Source organism: Sinocyclocheilus anshuiensis, unplaced genomic scaffold (genome assembly GCF_001515605.1).
Source record: "Sinocyclocheilus anshuiensis isolate Anshui unplaced genomic scaffold, SAMN03320099.WGS_v1.1 scaffold1674, whole genome shotgun sequence".
Classification (NCBI taxonomy): domain Eukaryota; kingdom Metazoa; phylum Chordata; class Actinopteri; order Cypriniformes; family Cyprinidae; genus Sinocyclocheilus; species Sinocyclocheilus anshuiensis.
This window is the reverse complement of record NW_015542430.1, coordinates 77349-86059: the sequence shown is the minus strand read 5'-3', so window position 1 is coordinate 86059 and position 8711 is coordinate 77349. Positions and strand designations below refer to the sequence as shown.

General features: G+C 43.4%; 1 long non-coding RNA gene across 1 annotated transcript in view; it reads right to left on the bottom strand.

Annotated features, from left to right (window-relative positions):
* LOC107693565 (uncharacterized) overlaps positions 1 to 8711 on the bottom strand; it is a 75065-nt gene that overhangs the window by 8300 nt on the left and 58054 nt on the right. Inside the window, exon 3 of the long non-coding RNA XR_001634770.1 lies at positions 5481 to 5677. This is a non-coding gene — a long non-coding RNA (uncharacterized LOC107693565). The remainder of the gene's footprint in view (positions 1 to 5480; positions 5678 to 8711) is intronic.

The window sequence follows — 8711 nt, the reverse complement described above, 5'->3', positions numbered from 1 at the left end:
AATGGGGAAAGAGTCACAGACTTCACAGGTCCATTACAGCACATTCTGTCATGAGCACTGACTTGGTGTGTCTTGCATGATGAAGTTTGTGTTATCATGTGCAGGAGTTTTTCTAGCCTTTACTGGAGCGCAGGCTACCATCAGAAATATTGTCTCCGTATTTTAAGGTTGATTTTTTGATACTGTTTTGAATGAATGTTCACAAGCTGAAGGCATATTGAAGAGCTGCTCTTCCAATAGAAGACATTAGCTATGTTTCCATCCAAAGATTAGAATTTAACTTATGCGCAAAACTGGGATATCGCATAAAACATTTGCGAATAAAGCACCGTTTCCATCCAACGAGTCAAAGAGAACAAAATCGTCACTTCCTGATAAACTGGCATGAAATATCTCTGCGGAAACTAGGAGAAGCCACTGAATATAATAATTTTCATGCATGATAAATTGACTTGCAGCTCGGAGCGAGCAGACGAAACACAATAAATGCGGTCATTGCTTTTGGAGGCGGATTTGCCTGTTATTTGGGAACACAGTCATGTAAGACAATTATACAGAAATACTTTGACGACACACTTTGCTCAGGCATTTCTGTGAACGAGATCAGTCCGCTGGTTAGTCAAGTTCTCATAGCACAAAGTCACATGATTTTTCAATGCGCATGGAGGAATGTATTCGGTAAATGTGTTTCCATCATAGTTTATGCACATTTTTTCTTATCGTATATAAAGTGTATCCTACTCAAATGTGCGCATAAGATTTGTATGCGCATTTTTAGAATTTATGCACATCTTGGCGTTTTCATCCAACGTTTTTTTATGCGATATTCCAAAATGTGCATAAAAATCGGTGGATGGAAACATAGCTATTGGCAAGTTCTGATTTATACAATGGACTGCAGGTAAATATCACCTCATCCAGTGCTATATTTGTTTCTGTCTTATAAAGCATCCCATTACAGTGCAAGAAACCACTGCAAACGATACAGTGCATGAGAGAATTCTGTGCGAATGAATCAAACTGAACTTCAGAGCTTTTTGCAAACCTGTTTGAAGGATTAGATCAAAAGTGTGAGATGGTTGGATGCTGCAGGAGAGACGCTGACAAAACCACAGATTCACAAAGCAAGCATTAAAGAGGAAACGGGGACGTGTTACAGGCTAATACAACTGGATAACCATGTACTGAAGGGACTTGTTTATGCAAGAACAGTTTAAACGTATTATCAGCGTGTGTCCTGCGGCAGTGTGGGACATTTTAATATGACTGCAATGAGACAGACTAACAGCAGTCTGGGTCTCTTTACATGCCAGTCCAACAGAAAGAAGAACAGAACAGCAGCACAGAGCTGATTCTAGACTTTAGACGTCGGAATCATGAAAATCCTATTAAGAACAACGCTATTTAGAAATTTGATCTAGAAATGATTGGATTTGATTGTAGATGAGTTTATTTCTTCAGGGGAACAGAAGAATCAAAGTCATCTGCCTCTTGGATGGCCTGAGGATGAACGCATTTTCAGCAAACTTTAATTTTTGGGTCAATTATTCCTTTAAGAACAATGGTAAGAAGATAAAGCTAAGAACATTATTAAGAAATGTTTTTTGGGGGGGAATTCATAATATTCTTAACTTTTTTTCTTAAGTAATATAATAAGAATTGTATTTCATGAATCCAGCCATAATTAAGAAGGCAATAATGCAGTGATGTTTAAGCGGGTTTGACGCTCCTGATTCAAGTGCGTTCATCTTTGCTGGATGACGGACAGAACTGGCTTGGCTGCAGACATTCATTCATTCGTTCTGGATCGCTGAAAGACCCGACATCCCAGTTGTTTGCACACTGTCTGTTCGAATCCTCTTCAGTACAGAAAGAAAGGACAATGTTAGAGCGTGGGACAGACAGAAAAGCTGGTGGGAACTCATAATGGATCAATAAGGAGTCAAGCTCATGGTTTGTATCTCTCTACCTCTTCCTTCCTCACTAGTGGTTACAGTGGCCTGGTTTCCACGTCTGACCACAGACCGGCCCCGGGGTTCCTGTTTACTTGTCCTGACATGAAAGACTGTAGCTAACAGCCCAGACACACACACACACACACACACTCCAACAGCCTGCGAGCTGAAGCTTTTGCTAAACAACTGTGTCATTTGAGTCAGACTCTGTCATGCATAACAAAAAGCACCAGATCAGCCGTTTCATATAAACACGAGATCGATCATCAGAGGAACATCCTGCACACTTCCCTGTTTCTAAACAAACAGACGGGTCACTGAAGGGAAAATCTGTCATTTTCTTCTCTCTTTAGTTGTAATGCAATAGGAACTTCTCCATTTTTTTTCAGATTTTGCAACTGGTTTTCCCAAAGCCAAATGGCTCAGCTCCCAACGCAGAATAGAAGCAGCCAATTCAAGCTTCACGTCTTGTTCCACACGACATTCCTTACAAAAAACTCGATGCACATCTCAAGACTTTCCCCTCTGCTTGGCAGCGAGTAATGGAGGGGTGTGAAGGACACCCACAGTTTTTCAAGGCAATGCGCATCAAAATCTACCTAAATACGTTTATGTCTCCACAAATCATTTAATTCCAGACTGCTTTGTGAATGTCATGTCGTTATAGTGTTTTAACTGTATTTGTGTGTGTACATTATCGAAGCATTTTAATTGAGCATCGCCGCACTTTATTGGTTCGCGCCCAAGACCAATATTACATCTTGTAAAAAGGGGCATAATAGGTGAATGTGTGCAATATGATATTTAATAAGGCTTAAATTTGCACTATCGCCTTGTTTGTACTGTCTTTGTATTGTATTGTTAAACAGCATACCATTTATCGCTGACTGTATTGCAGATAAGGCTTAACTTTGCACTATCGCCTTGTTTGCATTGGCTTGTGTATTGTTTGTCTTGTATTGTGTAGTAATAACATACTTTATTATTATTATTACTTTTTTTTGTATTACAGATGTTTAAGTTACATGTGACTGCACTGTTAGGATTGCTCAAATTTCACTATACTTGCATAGTGACAATAAAGAAATTTTGAATCTTGAATCTAACTTTAAAGATCAATTCCTCAGTGGAGTTTTTATATCCCGGAATCCAACTGTTACACGTAGCAGTGTTTTCTAAGGCAAGAATATTATTGCTCCCATTTACCCTAGCAACTGCATAGCAACACACTAAAACGCCGCAGAGCACCTCAGTAGCAGTCTGTCTTTATGGAGTAGAGTTTTGCTCATCCAAACACATTTCATTCAGCTCCACTTTTAACTCACACGTTCAAACACACTGATCAGTGCTGTGGTGTCGCAGGACAGGGGTGTGTCTGAATGATGTGATGCCGAAGGAATGTGACCTCTGACCCAGATCTGCTGGTATAAAGGGCTGACGAGTGGACAGGAGAAGAAAGCCCAGTGTTTGGGTCCGGTCTGACCCGCTAACACCCCTCCGGCCGCTCTTTCTCTCCTCGGCCCCTGCAGCAGCAGCTTGCTTTACACACCCTACACCAACCCTACACCTAAACCTACCCCTCACAGGAAACTTTGTGCATTTTTACAATTTAAAAAAAACTTTGCTTACTTTATTTTTATACCAGTTTTACAAATGAGGATGTCCCCAAAGGGAGGTATTTGGAAATTTTGTCAGGTTTAGCTCACTTTTGGGTACAAATGTGTTCCCAAAATATGGTTAAGTAGGTACACACACACACACACACACACACACACACACTGGTATTCCTATCATTATGGGTTCATTCTATAGGTGTAATGGTTTTTCTACTGTACAGTCTGTATTTTCTATCCTATTACCCTAACCCTACCCCTCACACAAAACTACAGGTCATTTTAAAATTCTAAAAAAAAAACTTCATTCTGTATGATTTATACACTGTTTTCCTTATGGGGGCCAAAAAAAAAAAAAAAGCCCCACAAGGGGACACACACACAAACAGGTCAGTGAGTTCAACCGGCAGATAAACCAGCAGAGTATCAACAGTTTTCATGTTCAGTTAAAGCTCTTCTGCAGCACTAAAATACCATTGCTTGTTTCTCAGTTCAGGCCTCTTGAACACTCGCTACTCAGACATTTGATTATCAGCATTAAAGATGAAAACAGTAATTTTCCCTCATTTAAACAGCTGTACACGTAATGAATAGCCCTTTTGATAAAATAAGCTTTATATCATGCACGTACACGTTTTCTGAACAGTCAAGAACATTTTTAAATCCCCCACATGAGATCCAGTCACATCAGTAGCTCAATAAAAGCTGCTTATTTCACGGTGAAGAAGCAGCTCACCTCACAACAACCAACATGACCAGTTCATATTACTCACTCAGTAACATACAACTCACAGGATAAATCAGTCTACACTGGATCGTGTGCATCTGCATGACGGTATAACTGAAAGCTTGTGTGATTCTGCATCCACACCACTAGGTGTCAGTATTAACATGAGACGACTGTCGTATCAGCCCGTGCACATAAACAAAATCATTATAGAATGCATTTTTAGGTCGGACGATATCATTATGCGTCGCTCTGCAGTTTTGTCATTTGTCGCTTTAAATGCTCGAGCTCTTTAAAGTTGGATGAATTTTGATTGGCTGTCAGTGTTTTGATCATTCATCTGCTGGAAAGAAATATCGCTCTGAAAGTGTTTCCAACCATATCGTTCCTCTGTTGTTATCATTGTGCTGTGGACTCATATCCTCATGTCATCAGAATGATTTTTAAAGCACTATAGTTATAAATATTGTTATAGTTATCATACTTGATGTGAATGGACTGTTATGCTAACATGTGAGCAGTGTTGCGAAGGTTACTTTGGAAATGTAATAGGTTACAGATTACAAGTTACCCTATTTAAAATGTAATAAGTAGTGTAACTATTTCAATTACTTTATTATAGTAATGTAACTGATTACATTTGATAACTTTTTTATTACTTTTCTAACTTTTCTAAACAACACTGATTACCGTCAGACTTTCAAAATCCTTCATCACTTGAATTAAGATTATAATAATTTCATTGAAAAGCACAGTCACCACAAAATCAGACTTCAGCACTACTTTGAGATTGTTTTCAGGTTAAATACTGATTTAAAAACAGAAGATAGTTCAATAGATTTTAAATCAAACCTTTGCACAGCTATGACAGGAAACACTGGCATCTAACAATGCCTTGAAAAAAAAAAAAGAATATACATAAACCCAAATAGGAAATAAAACAGTTATGGAATAAGCATGTGTCCTAAACTCCTGAGACATTGGTGTCTCATATTTTAAAGCAGTCAGTACAATTTGGGAAAGTAGTCAATCAAATCTATATGTGTGTGAAAATATTCACATGTAACCCCCTTTGTCACATTTCACATTTTCATGTAATTTAATTACACAATTTTTCTTAGTAACTGTAACTGATTTTCATTTAGTAATTAAATTATGTAATTCCATTACATGTAAGTTACTCACCAACACTGCATGTGAGTTAGCTGTGAAGCAGCTAAGGATGGATCTGATGAATTCTGCTCCATCAAACAGCCCTCAACTGCATTTCCCAGAGTTCAGCGGGGTTTCATCTGTCACTGCTGCCTGGATTCCTCAGATTGTGCTCTGATGTGGTCTTTGTGCTGTCGCTAGCACACAGTGGCTGCAGTGTTCGCAGCGGTCTGAGGAAGAGGAGGAGAGGGATCTGTGAAGGCAGGCTTTGTCTGCAGAGAGATTACAGTCGACAGGAGAAACCCTTCATCTCACCAAATGTCACGCAGTACAGACTGAACGCTCATATGGACACAGAAATACTCTGAACACGGCAGCGGACCACGTATACTGTCACCTGATTATGATTATACCTCAAACTCACACGTGAATGTATGAGCAGATTCAGTCATGTTTCAGTACTCAACTGCTGATTTAATGCATAACACTGGAGGGATGATTTAGAAAACAATAGATTTTTAGGATAGAATAGGTTATTTATTTTTGTTAGTGTTTTATTAATATTTATTTTTAGTATTTATTAATATAGTAGTATTAATTTTCTGCATATAAAATATATTGTATTTATTTCTTTTTTTTTTCATTATTCTAACTGTAAAGTTGTGCGGTGTGTTTTTTTACTGACATTTTGCAAATGTGATCCAGCCGATCAGAGAATTTAGAGTGCTTATATAATTATGTTTTTAACATTGAATGTGTCACTATCCGCTGGCACACGGGAACGAGGAAACGAGGAGACGTGGAGATTTCACAAAAACAAGAGTCTTTAATAATCCAACAGGAGACACGGAACACAAGGAAGACATTCAAGACCCGACAAAAACACACTGAACAGACTGGGACTTTTAAACACAGTGCAATCAGGGGAACACAGATGCATGGAATCAGTCAATTAACTGGGACACGGAACACATGGGGAGGGAAAACACAACAAAACCTGTCCATAATCCTGACATATCGCCCCCCTCCTGGAAGGCGCGTCCTCGCGCCATAGAACAACAGAGGGGGGGACACGGGTGGGAACTTGGCAGACGGCTCAGGAGGAGGACGGACACCCGGGAGGGGGCTGGCAGACGGAGACCAGGGAGGTGACGATGGAGGGAGGAGCCAGGAGGAAACAGGAGGGGCCCGGAGCAGGAAGTGCACAGCAGGACCCAGGCCACAGCCATAACAACGGCCTAAGGTGGAGCCGACAGAGGGAGGAGCCATGGAGGAGGAATGGCCACCGACTCCAGGGGGCCGACCAACGGCGGCGGAGCAGGTGGCGGAGGAGCCCAAGGTGGAGAGCCGATGAGGCAGGGCGACGGGGAGGATCCGGAGGTCCTAGACGGAGCAGATGGCGCCGGCGACCGACGCGAAGGCGTGGATCCGGGAGGCTGCGACAGAGGACTGAGGAGGAGCCGAGGGGATGAAGGAGCCTGACGGAGCCGGAGGGACGAAGGGACGAGGCCAGGCCAGAGGAGTGGAGTCCCGAGGCGCAGGATGGTCGACGCCAGACCAAGGCGGAGCCGGAGGGACACGGGAGCCCGGCGGAGCTAGTGGTCTGCCAGGCCACGGCGGAGAGGAGGGAGCTAGGAGCCATGGTGGAGCTGATGGGTTTACGGGCCGAGGCGGAGTCCGGGGTTTAGAGGCTGGAGGCAGAGTCAAGGGAAACTCCAGCCACGGCGACGCTAGAGGATGGCAGTCCCGTGGAGCTCGCACCGCATAGATGGTGGGCTGAGGGCGAGCAGAGGGGCTGCCAGATGACAGCGGAGGAGGAGGCAGGAGTGGGTGTGAGGGTGGGCATTTGTGAGCATCCGAGCTTTCAGGCCAGAACTTCAGGCCCTCTCCTCTTCGGTGTGGCACAGTCGGCACGCCATACACAGCTCACCCTCAGCCGCGGTGCAGGGGGCGGAGCTCCTCTCCGTGCTCACACAGTCCGTGGCTTTCTGCCTCGTGACGGGCGTTGTTGCCGGCTCACACACCTTGACTGACGTCATTTTTAGCTCCGGCTCCGCGGCGATCCTCATCACTGTCGCTCTGTGTGGCTATGGCTTGTCGGTTGCGGCGGGCTCCGGCTCTCCGTCAGCGGTGGGCTCGGGCATGCGCTCCGCACATCGGGCAAATGGTGGGCTGGGCACTGGGTCGGGAGTGGAACTGGCGAGATTCTCCTGGGAACAGGCGGGGAACGGAGATCCATTTCTCGCAAGTGTCCACTCCACAAAGGTGGCGAAATTCGCTCGAGGACCATCTTCGGAACATCTTCGTAGAACGCACAGAGCGCGTCGTCCGGGTAGCTGGTTAGAACAGCGATGACCAGGAACAGTCTGGTATGGCCCTCGAGCGATCTCTCCCCCTGCTCCAGCAGGAGGAGGAGGTATTCCGGACGGGAGAGGGGATCCATAGAAACGACGGAAACAAAAAACCCTGAGGAAAAACGGAAACAAAAACGGAGGGAACAAACAGAGGTAACTGTATTTGGTCGGGTCTTCTGTTACAATCTGCTGGCGCACGGGAACGAGGAAATGAGGAGACGTGGAGATTTCACAAAAACGAGAGTCTTTAATAATCCAACAGGAGACACGGAACACAAGAAGAACATTCAACACCCGACAAAAACAAACTGAACAGACTGGGACTTTTAAACACAGGGCAATCAGGGGAACACAGGTGCATGGAATCAGTCAATTAACTGGGACACGGAAAACATGGGGCGTGAAGACACAACAAAACCAGTCCATAATCCTCACAGAATGTAATATAATTAATTATTTTCTTTTTTTTTTCATGCCAAATGTAAATAAATGATTTGTGTTTAGTGCATCAGAGCAGTGGTGTGATGAAACAAGTCATATTCACACATTCAGCGTTTAGTGTTCATCTATGGCCTTAACAAGCTAATAAAAACCAACACATCCTATTCAGAAAAGTGAATGTTTCAAACAAAAATCTGTCGAGCTCAGCTCTCAGGGCCTTAACTATTTGTAATCAGTCATGAAAGAGGTGCAGTGAATCCAGTGACATGTTAAAGCTGTAAATTGGGACGTCTTCCATGAGCGTCTAATTGCACGCCTGCTGTTGTCAGGGAATGGGAAGGTGACAGCAGGTGAAAGCCAGGCGTGTTTTTAGGGGTCTGGAATTTAAATGTGCCCTCCTCAGACACTCACACACACACACACACACTCACTCACACACACACACACACACACACACACACACACACAC